Source organism: Amphibalanus amphitrite, unplaced genomic scaffold (assembly GCF_019059575.1).
Source record: "Amphibalanus amphitrite isolate SeventyFive unplaced genomic scaffold, NRLGWU_Aamphi_draft 001273F_arrow, whole genome shotgun sequence".
NCBI lineage: Eukaryota > Metazoa > Arthropoda > Thecostraca > Balanomorpha > Balanidae > Amphibalanus > Amphibalanus amphitrite.
Window position 1 is genome coordinate 1 of NW_024882766.1, and position 18075 is coordinate 18075.

The window sequence follows — 18075 nt, forward strand, 5'->3', positions numbered from 1 at the left end:
ATTTACGCTCGCCAATACCAGACCATAAATCGAAGAAGACTGCAGAGTGCGACCACACACTGTGAGGCTACCTCTGTGCTGTATTCACCAAATACGTTAGCTAAATGCGTTGCAGCGTGTAAACGGCCGAACGCGGGGCACTTTCTGTCTCACTACAGCTGAGGTAAGCGATTGAATTACACCAGCAGTAAGTGAGGATCACGTGAATGAGATAGTGACGGTTTTAATCCATAACGACACGCGATATTGTCATTGGAGTACGTATACCGCTGTCTACCCGTCTGCCGGGATAACGACAGCTACGCCAAAACCAATGTTGCGGGACCAATGCGCACCCCACGGTCTCCACGTCATAGAAAACCGCCCATTGCTCACAGTTTAAATTTCGATAAATGTCTATGGGTAATCATTTCAGCAAGTTGTTTTGCGCGTCCAAAAGATTTGTTTCTCCCATGACCGTGCAGGCATACCCGGCAAATTACAAGTCGTTACTGAAAGAAAGTGGACCAAGTGGCCTCACTCTTACCATCCACCGATATCGTCCAGCCTTCAGTAGAAAGTTTCCGATAAGATAAATTCTTCCTGCGCTGTTTTTCACTACATAAATTCCCAACTTCTCGCAATCAGGTCACTTCCTAAACTGAGGTGCTCTCAACTTTCTGACAAATACGTCCTATTATGCTGTTTTTCCACCCACAAATCCCCGGAACTTCTCTCTCTGCGGTGACAAGTTACCCCGTTCTCGGCACTTTGGTCCACTCACTTGAAGGCATGTGCGAACGCCATGACGGCATCGCTGACGAACTGCAGCTGGGCCTCGAACTGAGTGTTGTTCCTGGTAACCGGCTCGTGGCCGGTACAGTTGCGCGTGTACAGCTCGTTGTAGATGGTAGATGGTGAGTCAGGAAACTTACACTCGAACTTGTGCTCCCAGTACTCTGAAACGCAAGATAGGGCCGGATTGATTCAGAGCTGACAGTTATCTCAGCGTGCGCGCTCCGGAGAGCTGGGCTAAAATCCAGCAGTTCTGTCCAAGAGAACCTCTGAATGCCTGAGAGGGTTCAAACACAATTTATTCAGAGGAATTGAGATTATAATCATGGAAATGCGTCCAATATTTCCCTAACTCAGTTACAACGCTAAGGAGTGTCGCAAAACGAAAATAGATTTAGTAGAAACTGAAATACCATGAAGAGACTCGCTCCATTATGTAAAGCATGTAAGACAGCAGACACATTAGCATCATATTCATGCATCCCTGCAGTGACACGAAGTGATAGTGGTAGCAAGTAGCAACACGTCAAAATACATTTTTCATCAACCTCAGAATAAGAGCCCGTACAAAATAGACATGATGGTAGGAGATCCAAAGAAATCTGGAGCAGTCTATGTAGACTAAAAAAGATTGTATTGTTATGTCGGCAAGTGGACCATCGTGAACAACACCCGATGCTCGCCATACGATACCGGTTATAACCACTAAATAAAAATGGCATTGCTTACTTTCAAATTTGAGAGATAAAAAAGCTCTTACGGGTTCGGAAAACGTATTTCTTTTACGATGTGACCAACAAATCAAACTCTCTTACCAATGCCCAAGACCAATGAGGCCACTGTTAAAGGAAACTATGAGCTCTAATTGTGGCAATAAATTAGCAAGCCCCTGTAGAGCCCTTGACAGGAGTGATGAAATCCAATGCATTATTCTTAATTTATGGTTTCCGTCTGTTAACGATTATCGTCCTCGTCACACTAGTTTATTACATTTGGGCGATACTTATGTGGCGACACTTTGGCTACTTTCTTGGAGTGCTTTCCACACTAAAGATGCTTTTGCATCCATAAATGTCCGCTTACGTAATAAACAGTCGCACCTCGAGCAATTGCACAATTGCACACCCTGCAGTGGCGAGGACAGGCGAGGCAATGACCCTCGCGTGCACAAAGACCTTGTAATTTGGGACCGATATAGTTTTTACTGACGCTAGAAATGACGCAGAGATATGTTGTTGATTTTTGTCTGGGAAGGTGTCAACATTGGGACTGAGATCCCGGCTTTGTAGAAAATCTTCTTTCCTCTGAGAGTTTATCGAATTATCACTAAGAACCAGAAAAATAACAAAAGAAATCACTGGTGACAATCCGCTAGTGTTATTTTCTGATGAAATCTTGTTGTGGGTCTCCTCCGGCAAGAGATGATCCGTCGAGAAAACATTCATATTGTACACATTTTGAGAAAATATGGTGACTATTTGAGAAAATAAACGTATAAAAACTCAATTTTCTCGATACCCTGAATTCCCAGTGGTTACTGACGGGCGAATGTGATACTACAAATCTCGCATTCATCATTTGCAGGTAAGCAGCCGACTATCTGATCATGTGCACATACAAAGCCTTTCATAATAACGGTCTACCAAAAATCAGCACGATCAGCAGTCAGCACTATCTATCCTTTATCACTGATCCCTTACAGTTTCCCCTCCACCACGCTCGTCCAGCCCCCATTCTCTCCCTGCTGCCCACAAGACTCTCCACAGCCAATAAGACCCTCCCAACCACCGCCCTGACCACCGCAGGACTCTGATCGGCACTGACACAACGCTCTCCTTGATCTAATTTCTCAGCATCCGGGAGGACCCTGCGGCTTCTTGGCGGTCCCGCTTTGGAGGAATAACGCCCATCTGCATAATCGGCCCACTCCTGTCCATTGTGTCATTTACGTCATCGGAAGAACGGCATCTGCGTCATCGGGATGACGGCCAGGGAAGGCGGAAGGCGACGGCGGAAGGCGCCGGCGGAAGGGAGGCGGTGCTGACTCGCCGCGCGGCGCCGCCTGGAGTGGCGGTAGAGGGAGAGGCGCTAGAGGCTCCTCTCCTTGTGGTAGTATGGGTTGTCGCCATGGTGAGATGATGGGTGGGTGGCTATTTTAGTCCGTGGGATGATAATGCGGTGGGACGGTGATGGGACGCATGGGACGCTGGGACGATGGGATGGGGATGCTCCGATGAGTGAAGAGGTATGAGTCTGCTGGGTAGCGGGAGGGACCAGTGAGGTCAGAGGCGGCACTCATAAGACCACCGACCGCCAGACAATGGGCTACGCCGCTGAACCCCCGCGGTGCAGCACAGTCACCTCGCCAGAGGCCTTTGTTAGGCGCCAGCAGCAGACTTGGCAACGACGAGGTCAGATATGGGCCTCGGGCAAAAGGCAGAATCTCTGGCATGAATCACCGAATAAAAAAGAGAAACCTCTATCGCCACAATGTTATATTTGCAAAACATCAAATTTCTTACGACATGCCGAATAATTTATCGTTTCTAAATGTTCATCAAGGGATATAGCGGCAGGATCAGGATGCACAGCATCCCAACCCTGGCCATGGTGAAACAAAAAGTCACTAAAATGAGCGTGACAGATTCATCGTGCAGGTGCTGCAGCGAATTTAAATTAGATTCGACGAGAGTTAAACTATTATATGGCATTCATTTATCGATGCTTGCCGATTTTACTTTATACCGATTGTTCAGATAAGCTGAGTTGCTTCCCTCAAGTAACTATATCTAAGTTGGGCTCCCTTTAAAATAACTCGAGGGTATAGTTAAATAACGAAACGCTCGATACTATAACAAGCAAGGGAGGATTTTGGTAAATATTTAGTAGAAAAGAATTTTGAATTTTGAATGCGCACAAATCAAGAATATTGTATTATTCTCATCGATCTCAATACGCTGATGATCTTCCTCAATATTTCTATCTTTATAGTCCAAAATCGACTTTAAACTAACAATCCTATTAAAAACCTAGGCGTCATCCATTATTCAATCCATGAATGATGGATGTTATTCACAATTTATCATTGTCATATTTCACTCGAAGAACTCGAATCCATAAAGTTACGCATTCAATCGATGTTAAGCTCGGATACTTCGGGCAAAGTCTCCGAACATTTAACCATCAAACTGAAGCAATTCGAAGCTAGCACAAAGCTATGCCTAGGCGAAATCGCTGGCCAAACTTCGTCAACAGCAAAGTTGGGAGAGCAATATGTTTTTTTGCGGTTTGTATCATTTAATAAGACAGGTTGAAAATAAACCAAAATATCAATTTAACTTTAATCACCTCAAAAGACTTTGCGTGTTTTTTCGTCTGAACACCTGCCAAGTTCGCAACATATAACTCTTCGTTCTATTCTACGAGCAACTCGTATCTTTCGGTCGCAGCCATACGTCTTTTTCTCGTTTTCTGGTCGGCCGGTCACCGACCACCGGCCATATATAAAGTATATCCCCGGGGTCTTTCCCGAGGTGGCCGCCATGTGGGCGGAGGGCTCAGCTCCCGTGGAACTCCGGATGTGGTCATGACGGCCAACCGAAAACCGATCAAATTCATCCGCTTTCCCTCGCATCGAGTGTTCGTAAAAAATGAACATTCAAACATCGGTCCCAACCAAGCAAAAACTGACACTTCTGTGCTCCTTGCATATTGTTCGTCATCCTCTAAGAGGCATCATGAACCGAATTCACCTAAACCTGAGAAATATAAACCAAAATTCTACCTAGACGGCCTGAAGCCCATCCACCCAGCCCTCGTATAATTTTGCCTTGCTCAGCACCTCCCCCCCTCCCCTCCCTCGTCGCGGCCACAAAAAGGCTGTCGCCGCTCAGCTGCGCCGTCGACCCGTCTCGATCGGGCTGAGGTACGGCCTCTGGGCTGAATGCCGATTGGCCCGCCGGCGGCGACACTCGAGGGTGTGCGCCGTCACAGACGGACGCCGACCCGTGCAGTCGATCAAAGCGAGGAGACCCCTCAGCTGTGCGCGGCTAATCTTTCCAGCGGCTGGAGTTCGTCCGACAGGTCGGGTGACGTGCGTTCCAGGCTCGCTCGCAGGTTTCCAAGCACGACACCGTCGATGCCATCAATAGAAACTAAAATCAATTGATGGTGTTGTTGGAAGTTGGTTTCATAGTGGTAGACTCGTACGTGGAAGATGGATTTGAGGATGTCTTGCCAAAAACTTCGTTGTGAAGTCGCATACCACGATGCTTTATCAGTTCAATATTATGCTCAAGACTATTGAATTTTTCCCTTCCACTGTTGACCAGTTAATCACAGGATGCCATTGACCTGCCAGCTTTCTTGGGCCGCGATTGCAGAGCTTTCAATTTTGATTTGAAGTTCTCAACTTTTACCTGCCACTGAGCCAGCAGCTTTGAAACATGCAATCTGAGTTGAACTTTTGTAAGCTAAGTCCGGGTTTATTAGACAGGGGCTCTGCACTTTGCTGCCATGGTACCTATATATTATGCCTTTAGATAATTCAGCTGTTTATTCATTAGCAATGCAAATCTAATGGCTTCATTATAACTCTAAGTATATGCCTATTAAAACGCTCTTGAAAATAATGAGTTGCAAAATTACCACTTAACCCGCGAGTTGCTTGGGGGGGGTCGTTAAACACCCCACTTTTTTCGCCACGCTATAGCATAAAAACGGCGCACCGCAGGCGCGCCACAATTTGGGTACCTGTAGGGAATTGATTGAAGTATATTGTGACAAAGTTCCAAAAAAAATCAGTCGATTTTCTTTTTAGATATCGAGGTTTTAGTGACGTCATGATTTCTGAGTTTTCGCCCAAAAACGGCATATGTTCGAAAAATCATATAAAATCACAAAATAGACATAAAGACATGCCGTAAACGACATTAGACTGCCAATACCATGGAAAATCAAATGGCTATCTTCGATTTTTCATTATCGTTCCGCATGTTCCAAAATCTTGAACTGAATCTTGGCATTTTCTCGTGACTACTTCACGACCATGATACATGCATTTCTTATATTGAGCTTTTTGAGCTAAACACGTACACATATGATAAAATGAATGCTACCATCGTGTTCTACGCCCAAAATTACCCACAAAATATGTGTCACAGGCTGCAAATATCAGTTTTGATTTTCGGGGATATGTGCCTACCTGGTTGACCTGACCTTGACCCTGACCTATGCTTGACTGACCCCTACATGGATTTGACACTCTTGTAGGCCTTATATGAAGGATTGTGCACCGTTTTGACAGAGTTTATGACGAGAGGCGCCCATTGCGAGGTTCCGAAGTCCATGCTACTGAAAGCCCGATTTCAGGTGTTTGACCTGACCTTGACCCGACCTGTGACCTCAAAATTCAATTTTAAAGTACTCATCTGAAGCGTCTCGTCGCGTTCTTTCGTTTGCCGCCTAGTGCGTTTCGCTGCACCTATTGGTTCTCGAGTTATCGGCTGGGGGCGTTTAACGCCCCCCCCCCCCCCTCAGCAAACGGCGGGTGGCGAAATACCCCACCAACTACCGGGTTAAACGTTAAAACAAACTTCGATCAAACATCGTGCAGGCAATTCAAAACATACATTAAGTTTGTTATCTATTAAATGTACCTACTTCAGCTCGTGACCGATCAAAATACATTGGTCGTTACTGCAAGTACAGCCACTCATAGATCGTGACAAGGATTACTACATCACGTCATAAACTTGCTCAAACACTATCCACGGAGTGGGGCCGAACTTATCGGAAGCTCCTGATTGGCCCGCTTCCTACGAGCCCACTCCGCCGGGGCAGTCGTAATTTTAGTGAAAACGGCGTCGGGTCGTAAAGTCCCAAACATTTATCATAAGACATGCATGTAGGGGTCAGTCAAGCATAGGTCAGGGTCAAGGTCAGGTCAACCAGGTAGGCACATATCCCCGAAAATCAAAACTGATATTTGCAGCCTGTGACACATATTTTGTGGGTAATTTTGGGCGTAGAACACGATGGTAGCATTCATTTTATCATATGTGTACGTGTTTAGCTCAAAAAGCTCAATATAAGAAATGCATTCGACGGCTGACGGCTACTAAACTCATTTTTCGTGTCCGTAGGCCCCCGTATTGCTACCGAGATCCGAAACCAAAACACAGGTACCTACACAAACGCACGGCTGCCACGCGTCGGCGCATGCGGTTTTCAGCCGAGGCCTATCTCTCTCGGTGAGCTCGAATGCACGGTTTTCAGAATGCGGAACTCAGCCGCCTGCGGAGCGGACGGTGTGTGCATCCGCATGCTAAAAACCAGTTTCTTGGCTATTGGCAGCGTCATACAGCACATCGTAAACACCTGCATCTCGAAATCTGACATCCCCGACCAATGGAAGCATTCCATAGTCCATCCCATTTTCAAATCCGGAAACCCATCTGACCCCAGCAACTTTCGACCCATTTCTCTAGTACCAGTTATCATGAAAGTTGTTGAACGAGTCATCCAGCAGCAGCTACAACACTATCTCTCTCAAAATTACCTTTTGGCATCTAGTCAGCATGGCTTCCGACCCCAGCATTCAACTGAAACAGCACTTTTGTCCGTCACCGACCGCATCCTAGCGGCCACGGACAGGGGAGAAATATCTTTCCTATGCCTTATCGATCTCAGCAAATGTTTCGATGTCATAGATCACAAACTCCTTCTCGACAAACTCGCACTGTACGGCATCGAAACTCCTTGGTTTAAATCATATCTAAAAGGTCACACACAAAGCGTTTCAATGACCGATGGATTCCAGCGCAGGGTACTGTCACGACCACTCCCTAACACTATGGGCGTGTTTCAAGGCTCGGCCCTGGGTCCTCTTTTATTCACGATTTTCTCAAACGATTTGGCGCTTCACGCCGATGATGCATGCGTTTTCCAATATGCAGATGATACCCAGCTTCTAGTGAGTGGTCCAAAAAACAATGTAAGTGGCCTTATTTTGCGCATGGAGGCCTCACTAGAAGCACTGAACAAATGGTTCCACTCAAACGCCCTGAAGGTTAACGCGAGCAAAACGCAACTTATGATATTCGGCAGCCGTCAAAATCTGAAACACTTGCCCCCAGTCGTCGTATCGTTTCGTGACGCGGAGCTGGAACCATGTGCGCAGGCAGGAAACCTCGGCGTGGTCTTTGACAGCTGTCTGACCTGGGAAGCCCATGTATCCGAGCTCAGCCGGAGGTGTATGGGCCTGCTCATCGGCCTCTCCCATGTGCGGCACTGTCTTCCCGATGGGGTCATCAAAACCATTGTTACAGCTTTAGTCATCTCCCGAGTAAATTACTGCCTCTCAGTTTACGGAAATGGAACAAAAAAGAACCTGAATCGACTCCAAAAGATCCTGAACTTCGCTACTCGAGTTATTTTTGGCCGCCGCAAATTCGACCACGTCACTGACCTGCGCGAGAAACTCAACTGGATGCCGCCCGAATATATGTACAAACTTCAAACTATGGCCACTGCACGTAAGGCGATACACTACGGCGAACCGGTAGCACTTGCCTCTATGTTTGCCAGAAACCGGGACTCCTCAACCAGGGATAGAAATACACGTCAGGATAACCTTCTCCAGCTCCAGCGTCCCCGACTAGAAACCGGTAAGCGGCGTTTCAGTTACCGTGCCGCCGCGCTCCTAAACGACCTACCTCCCGAACTTTCACAGCTGCCACCCTCTAAATTCGCACGCGCTGTCAAGTCTCTGTGGAAAAACGATAGACCATCGTGATAACCTGAATTAGGCACTCGTCTTGTATATAAGTACACGGTATGTTAGAAATCGTGCATATAGTCTTCCTGTGTGTGCGTGTGTGTGTGTGTTGTTGTTGTTTGACTGATCTTTGTTCCTGCATGCATATACCCGACACAGACTCTGGGCAGTAATCGCCACGCCATGTGTGGATCGCCCATGATCGTAAATACAATACAATACAATACATCCAGAAGCAAACAAATTAAAATGAAACTGGTGTCGCGGGGTGCTAGGCGGCGCCTCCTCCACCAATTGAATCGAGGTCTCACCGTCCCAGCAACTCGGACTCCACTCAGAATACTCATAAGCAGTAAGTAATGGAATTAAGCCAGCATAATCCCACTCGCAAATTGGGCATACTTGGCGACCCATATGAGTGTCCCAGTAATTCTGAGCGGAATTTGAAGCGGCGATTTGGTCGTGTTTTTAAGCCGGTCAAACCACCATGCGGCTATCGGAGCTGGCCAGGCCCTGACCGGAAATTGGACCATAAATCGCCAACGCTCTATTGAATTATTGATATTGGATACTACCGATGGCAAATAAATTCCTTCGGCTGCCATGGACGGTGTAGACATGGCGTCGCGGCAGCCACATTGAATCATTATGACTTCTATCAGCGGACTTTCGCAGTCTTTGACAAACAATCTCATTACTTTCCATCGACGCCCATCACTCACCTCTCACCAGCTCTCACGGCAAACAAATCTCTCTCTCTCTCCCTCTCTCTCTCTCTCTCTCTCTCTCTCTCTCTCTCTCTCTCTCTCTCTCTCCCACCCCTCTCACCTGTAAACCACGGGTTCCTCTTGTTGTTCTGCACGGTCAGGTTGAGGAAGTACTCCTCAAAGCCATGAATGGGGTTGGCCTGCGGCTGCACGGAGAGGGTGCCCTCAACCTCAGGCTCGTTGCCATCGGAGACGAGTGAGCGTGCCGACCAGCCGTCGGAGCCGATCCACGAGAACAGGCCGGTGGCGTTCGTACGGCGGACGGCGCGCATCACGCCGGCTACCTCCTGATCTGAGCCGAATATGATCACACCTGAAACGGAGCGGATTTTATAGTTGGAACGGGGACGTGCGTTCTACGAACTGAGAGCGACCTATTTGGAACGAGGACGAGAGGTCCACGAAACGCTAGCGACTTACTTGGAGCCTAGACTAGAGGAAACGTGTTATCTGAAGCGGGACAAGTGTTCTAGGTAAGAGTATCACCCTACTAGTTGGAACGGAGACGAATGGTGTGCGAAACGAGAGGCATACGAATTATTAAATCGTCGTTTTCTGGCCGAAGTGAGTTGGGCGTTATCTGAAACGCAACCCAGGCAAAATGTATCTTTTTTAGCTGGATGATAGGTAATACAAGACCAAAATATGATCTCACTTTCAAACACTTTTTAGAATATTCAAGCACCGTCATAAGACAAAAAACAAATAATGAGGAAATCAATATCATTGTCGGTGTATAAGAATGTATTTGCAAAATAAGATGCTTCCCTAAGCTTGATGATGCTGTCGAAGTGCTATGCAACTCAGGTCCGAAAATCCTGCTAAGAAATGCAAAGTAATATGATGCATTACACTGCAAACCCCTGAAGGCGCGCTGGTCGCTAATGCCAGCAGCTCACCCCATAAAATGAGACCATTCTACAGAATGAGCTGTTTTAACCCGGCAGTTGCTGGGGTATTTCGCCACCCACCGTTTGCTGGGGGGGGGGCGTTAAACGCCCCCAGCCGATAACTCGAGAACCAATAGGCGCAGCGAAACACACGAGGCGGCAAACGAAAAAGCGCGACGAGACGCTTCAGAAGAGTACTTTAAAGTTGAATTTTGAGGTCACAGGTCGGGTCAAGGTCAGGTCAAACACCTGAAATCGGGCTTTCAGTAGCATGGACTTCAGGACTTCGCAATGGGCACCTCTCGCCATAAACTCTGTCAAAACGGTGCACAATCCATCTTATAAGGCCTACAAGAGTGTCAGCTCCATGTAGGGGTCAGTCAAGCATAGGTCAGGGTCAAGGTCAGGTCAACCGGGTAGGCACATATCCCCGAAAATCAAAACTGATATTCGCAGCCTGTGACACATGTTTTATAGGTAATTTGGGGCGTAGAACACGATGGTGACATTCATTTTATCATATGTGTACGTGTTTGGCTCAAAAAGTTCAATTTAAGAAATTCATGTATCATGGTCGTGAAGTAGTCACGAAAAATTGCCAAGATTCAGTTCAAGATTATGGAAAATGCGGAATGATAATCAATAATCGAAGATAGCCATCTGATTGACCATGGTATTGGCAGTCTAATGGCGTTTACGGCATGTCTGTATGTCTATTCTGTGATTTTATATGATTTTTTGAACATATGCCGTTTTTGGTCGAAAACTCAGAAATCATGACGTCACTAAAACCTCGATATCTCAAAAATTTTCCGACCGATTTTTTTTTAAACTTTGTCACAATAAACTTCAATCAATTCCCTACAGGTACCCAAAATTTGGCGCGCCTGCGGCGCGCCGTTTTTATGCTATGGCCCGGCGAAAAAAGTGGGGGCGTTTAACGCCCCCCCAGCAACTCGCGGGTTAACGATTATGATGTTATTCATGCGGTATGCGAAATGCAGTGTTTCGCCGCGAAATGCATAAATGAGCGAGTGTGGTGTTTCAAAAAGAAAATCATGATCAATCAAAAAGTAAATGTTTGTTGAGAAAACACTAAAAAGGAAAAGTCTCAAACACAAGTAGCTATGTCTCAAACTGTATTTCTTGTCATAATCTAGGGACGATCATAAGTGGTTTCAGAAAAGAAGAAGAAAATAATGGTAAGAAAATACGTATAGTATATTTACATTAATCCGCTGTCCCATTCCAATAACAATTTCAGTAAATCAAATTTCCCGCCATGAATAAAAATTTTCCGCAGCCCAATGATTAGCATACGAGTTGCTCAATATTCAGATCCACCATATCGTCGTTATGGTCATTAACCCGCGCCCTGCTGGGGGTCCTGGATTTCCACGCCCTGCTGGGGGGGGGGGGTGTTTGAACACCCCCCCTTGTAACTCGGCTCCTGGGCCACGTAGCGATACGCGGAAGGCGGCGTTCGAAAGAGCGTCAAAAATAATGACGAAATCACTTCGGTCAATTTTTTGGTCAGGTCAAAGGTCAGGTCACCAGAGGTCATTGAAGGCAAAATTTCGCCGATTTCCAGATCGAATGTCGAAAATTTCCAAGGAGCCAACGCATAACTCGGGAACCAATAGAGCTACAGCGCCGCAGAAAAGCGCATTCGATAGCCCTATTAACGCCCTTTCTGAATAATTCTCTCAGATTTGACCTAACGTCAACGGTTTTGCCTGCAGGGGGCAAAAACTGCAAAAATAGCCGATTTTTTCGAAAACAGTTTTTCTGCAATAACTTTTGACCCAAGCCTTGTACGAGCTTACTTTTACCGGCATCGTGTTCCTCTCGTCAAGACGCATCGAATGAACTATAACTTGACCTTGAAAGGTCAACTTGAAAATTTGACCTCAGGTCAAGGTCAGACCTGACCGGAAAGGGTCACGTTGCATATCAGTCGATCCGTATCGTCGAGCTGAACACATCTAAGGCGTTTTCATCGCTCTAGCATGCCTCTATCAAAAGTTATTTGCGAAAAACTGATAGATACCATTCGTGACCTAAGATGACCTCAGGGCATAAACAAGGGTCACGGACACCATTTTCAAGTTCAGTGTGTCTAAACCACTTGTAATTCGGTGTTTGGGAGTGTTTATAATGTCTTTCATCCAAAAGAGGCGCATTTCAATTTTCTCCCATTGACTTATAATGGGGAGGTCGCAAAATTGACCTGACCTTAGGTCATCGATATCAAAATTCTGAGATATACATTTTGTACATGCTATTGCTCTTAGCAATCGCTGAAAGTTTCAAAGCGATCGGTCACTCGGTGTAGCTATGACAGACATTGAAAGTTTTTATGAGGTGAGGTCACTTCAAGTGACCTGGTGACCTGACCTTGAATGACCTTGGTCTGAAATTTTCACAACATGTGTAGAATTGATGTGTGATAAGGTATACCAAAAACGGCGGCGCTCCGCGCCGCCGTTTTTGAGATATTCGCGAAAAACCACAAGGGGGGGTGTTCAAACACCCCCCCCCAGCAGGGCGCGGGTTAAGCTGCTATGCATTACATGCAGCTTGACCTTTACTCTTGCAATATTTTATGATAATGAAGTATGAACATGGGTAATGACCAATAAGCAAATCATAATGCAGTGATTTATAGCCCTACATTATGCGCATGTATGGAAATAAGCAGGTCCATATTCTGGCACTTTGGCCCAGTGCGGCACCAGCCAAAAGCTCTCACTCCACCAGTTGTCATTAGCCAAAGTAGTCGACACCGTACCGGCAGCGCTCCGGGAATTCACTGTTTAATTACTCGCAAAACGGCCCAAGCCAGCGGCGGGTGGTTGGCGTTTTGTCACCAGCAGGCATCAGCAAAACGGCAGCTCCGCTAGCCCACCTCCCCGCACAGCACAGAAGGAACCTCCGACATCCAAACAAGACACTTCACAGATGCCAAGGAAGGTATGCATTTGAAATATCAACAGCTGTTTGCATTCCATAAAAATATTGCATCTTGACCTTGAGAATTTTGCATCTTGGGTCTTTAAATAAGGATTGCAAGTTTTGGAAGCATTCTAGCTATTTTGGTTCACAAACATTTGCCTGGTCTAAAAAGTCATGGATAGGTTGTGGGTGCTAAGTCTACAAGAAATGTCGCCGAAGAAGAAAAAGCTATGAAACCCATGAAAACCTCCAGTTTCCGTGTGCCAGCACCAGAACCCTCGTCTCGCTGCGCGCAGCGTATGTCTCGGCTGCCGAACTCCGGAGGGACGCCTCGGTACGTCCTCTGCTGGTTCGGCAGTGTCTCAGACCAATTATGGTCTCGACTGCTCCTTGATTAGGTGGCAATCACGCCGTCGCTCTGGGTCGCGAGCTCAGAGAGCTCTCTCTCCAGTGATGAGGGAGGGGAGTCGGGATATCCGTGGCTTGTGGTCGTCACGAGGTGCTCAAATATTGCAAGCTGCGAGAAGCGGCTGAATGAATCGCATTGGATGAGTTGTTAGGGGAACCAAAAAATACTGATCGTGGTCATCAGCCATATTTGAAACTTGCCATTGACCAGTCCTGATATGAATTGATTTCATACGCGACGAAGAATAGGTCTCCATGAATTTTATTCTTCGGCCGGAGTGCATAAAAAAAGAAACTTTGGACCAATAATTCAATAAATCGAAAAATGCTTGTTTTTAATGACGGATTTTTTCAAGCTCAAACCAGTTAAAATTATATCGCTTATCAAAGAACTCTGTCCAAATCATTTCCATACCTAAAAAGTTTACACCAAACGACAAGAACATTGCTCGCCAGGACATAAAAGATCACCGTGCTTTTCAATAATGTATTGAAGCTAAGCGTTTGACGTTATGTTATCAGCAGAGTGCATGAACAATTTATTTTACACTTTATGTTTGAGTCTACTTAGTGGGACCATTACATATGGTGATTAAATTTTCTTCATGCATATTTTATTCCATAGGTAATCTAATTTCGCGCAGCCGGAGTCGCTACAACGCTACCCTATAATGTTACCGCATATTTATTCCATTAATTACCTAAGCCCTCAAAGCGGCCTATTGTCGGGTCTAGCCTAAAACGGCCAGACCTCCGCCGCGCACACCGATAAGAAGGCCGTTGTCTCGCGGCGACAGGAACCGTCTCGTATCCCGCGTGCGACCGATCCACATGAACGCTGCATCCCCTTATCAAATGGGCGCCATTGCCGAGAACGATTGCGTTATTACACAGAACGGTCAGACCAGATTCGCCCGATCTATTTCCCGCGGTCATTGGCGGGAATTCTCGACACGTCTGCCCCGAACATGTGCATTGTGCTGGTTAGCATAATGCAGCTCGTCTGAATACAAAGCTCAAATTGTGGTAGAATATCTCAGAATCACCTGAACATAACGACCGTTTGGGGGTAAATCATCACTGCTTTTCGAGTGCCATGACTTAAACCTTAATTCATAATAATATCAAATGTTGCAGCTGTATAAACAATAAACATGTAACACATCAGCAATAAAATACATGATATTAATGTAATATTTAACATCCACCAGTCTAATTAGTATTAAAAATAATATATTTAGTCCTAAAATAGAAACAGCCACCTTCATTTGTCTATGAAGTTGCAATGAGCTCCAGTCGAGTCTCATACTCCACGCATAGTAAAACAGCACTCACTAGACTGTTCATGGGTCCGTGAGATCAATTGTAATTGTTAACATGTTTGAAATAGCCGTGGAATTTAGCCTCCTAACTCAGTCCTCCTAAAAGCGCCATGACCTCTCTAGAGTAAGTCAATCTAAATGATCAAGGACGCATTGCTAGCCGTTGAACGAATACTCAAAACTGCAGATCCCTCTCATGATCGCCTTAACCTGTACGACAACCTTTGCTTAACCCGCGCCCCACTGGGGGGGGGGGCTATTTATAGCCCCCCCTCCCGTTTTTCTGCAATAACTTCCAAACCGCTTGACGGATCGACGCCAAACTTTCAATACCTTCGGCTGCATCAATTTGACACCTTGTGTCAAAATTTGAACTTCGTAGCTACCATAGGTCGGCCGGAAATGACGTCAGAGTGACGTCATGTTCGTCCGATTTCGACGCAAAACATTGAACCACGGCAATCGCTCCCAAGAGCTCAGTTTTTAAGCTAGATCCAATTTCTTTGCATGAAAGGACTTAGAATTGACCGCGCTATCAAACTGCTATCTCGGATTTTCAAAATTTTGAAAATTTCGAAAATTATATATAATAATATTCAAAACTTATATTTTTATATTTTTTTTTTCAAAAAGTTTTTGACTTTTCGAAAAAAAACCGGAATATATGTGACAGAACGCATGATTATGACTAACTCTAGCAAGTTTTAGCTAAATATCTTCAAAAATGGCCAAGTTATACGCATTATTGCAAAAAATTCAAAATTATTAATTTTTTAAATCAATTTTTCAGTACGTATTTGACATCGTACACCAATATAAATGGCACCATCGTGTTCCTGAGCTCAAACTGCATCCAATAGACACCTTTTTTGTTGAAATATTTCAACTTCAAAATTTGACCTTTTTTGACCTGAAAGTGACCTGACCTAAGCTAAATTCGACTCAAAATGACCTCGAATGACACGGACGACATCAAATTCGAAATCTATGGCCTAAATGGACCATAAAACATGTGTCACGTGACCGACGCATGATATAATATTTTCGTGACCTGTGATGACCTGACCCTGACCTGAAAATCAAAGTACAAGTTTGGTACCCTCAAGGTATCTAGAGCATCTGTTCACGAGTGTGGAAACCAAAAATGAGCCTGATCTGACTTGTAAGACGGCGGCCAGAGCCCAAAATGTGAACAAGCCAAAATGCTAATAATTTTTACTTTGACCTGACCTGTGACGTCATCGGTGACCTTGAGGTCAATGAAATTAGGTTTCGCTCGACAGTTTTTCCGGGGCTATCAGACGCCGTTTGAATTTTGACGATCGGCCCAGTAGTTTCGGAGTTAGGAGGGGGGGCTATGAATAGCCCCCCCAGTAGGGCGTGTTATACACAGACCCCAGTGGGGCGCGGGTTAAGCCTTCTCAAGCGTTGACAACGTTTCAAAGAATGTCAATGACGTCACAAGACGCGACCAATACGGTGCCGATGACGTCACACGGTCACGGTCCGGTTGCATCATCTCTTTGGGCCACAACGCTGCGCTGCAGAGCCCCGCTGGATGGATGGGACAGTGATGGAGCCGGCCTATGATGGCCTGCGCAGGCCGCTTGCCTCTACCCTCCAGGCTTTTAGAAACGTCAGCTATAGGTGGGAAGAGGATAAGCCATCCCCAAGGGACTACGAGCACATCGCAAGCAGGCATAAGGCACACACGCGCAACTTTGTTAGCATTGAACGTACTGGTTTTCTGATTGGCCCACCCTGCTGCTAACGAATCCGGCAAACAAGAGAAAACCACGGAAGCGGTCCTCGGCCTATCCCTTATCGATATCCACCACTGCGGATCAAGCACCGACCCTGGTGCACAGGCCAGGGTATGGTGTAATGGTAAATGAACAGAGTAACAGGCATCGACGTGTGGGTAGGTGATTGTGTGTCCAGCAATGTGAAGCTTATTCATTCATGAGTTTTGACGAACGTGCGGTGTAGTGCTGGGAAGATAGCGAAAATAACATGTATATTCATAAAATATCCACGTAAGTAGCGTTATCAAGGAAAGTAAACAAAAATTCGATAATAAATCTTAGTGTTGCAATTCCACAATGTATTCTGCTTAAAGTGTCATCCGAGATTTGGCGAATGTTTCTCAGCGGAGCTAAAGTTGAACCGGCTCGTCTCATGGCAAGCTCTGTATGCGATGGATCGCTTATCCTCTACTTTACATAAGCTTACAGCGACGGCAGGCGCCGAGTGCAGTTTACATTCATGTCTGGTGATAACACAATGGCATCAGAGGGCTTAAGTCGGCTGACAGTTGGAACTTCCTGTCCAGGGACTCAGTGTGGAAAGTCGAGTTCCTTCAGCATAGGTTACTTACGGAGGTTACGGGGTACATACCTACTCCAGTAAGGGACTTTTTATCCTTTCCAGCCCGCACCTATCAAGGGTCTACCCACGCGTTCGGGTCTTTTATTTCGCATGCATTACAGTCGTCTGGTAGGCCTCGAAAATGTCAGGCATTTAAATGCACTTCTGGGAGAAGTTAAGGTCAGCAATCGTTTGACAAATTAGATTACTTAGCCCAGACCTACGGTAGAATTCAGTGCACTGAGCCCTGATGAAGAGCGACTTACTTTTACCTTCAACTATCATTAAGTCAGAAAAAGGCATACACATTAAACAATCAAACAGCATATGCGAGGGTGCAATTTTGAACCAAAATATCAAGGATCATTTTTATGTTCGCCTTTTCTGCTGCAGAGGATGCCCATGGTGAATAGAAGCATGAACCAATGCGTGTCCATTATTTGCTCCTTGCTCAATGCGTTTTCGAAACAAGAAGATAGGGCGATGTACTCATGACGTCATATTAGAGTCGAAGTGAATGTCAGATTGTTTCGTCATAGGTCAACACTGACGTGAATTGTCGGGCAGATTGAAATATATTCACAGGTCAGGACAAGCATGTGCCAAATATAGAGTACCTTTTGGCCTGAGTGCCAATGTCAGTAAAACGTATATGCAGAATAGCATGCTAAGTTTTAAAAAAAATGAATATAGCTCATGGTTTAAATATTGATAGTTTTATCACCTACAAAATTTGAAGCTGCGTGGCCATTGCCCTTCATATGCAGTCCTTTTTATTTCGCTTAGACTAATATTTCGTAGTCGTAAAAATGCAA

The 18075-nt window shown here is 45.7% G+C and overlaps 1 pseudogene; it reads right to left on the reverse strand.

The window, feature by feature from the left end:
- Positions 1-735: 735 nt before the first annotated feature.
- The window catches only part of LOC122371726, a 60327-nt pseudogene continuing 42987 nt past the window's right edge, over positions 736-18075 (reverse strand).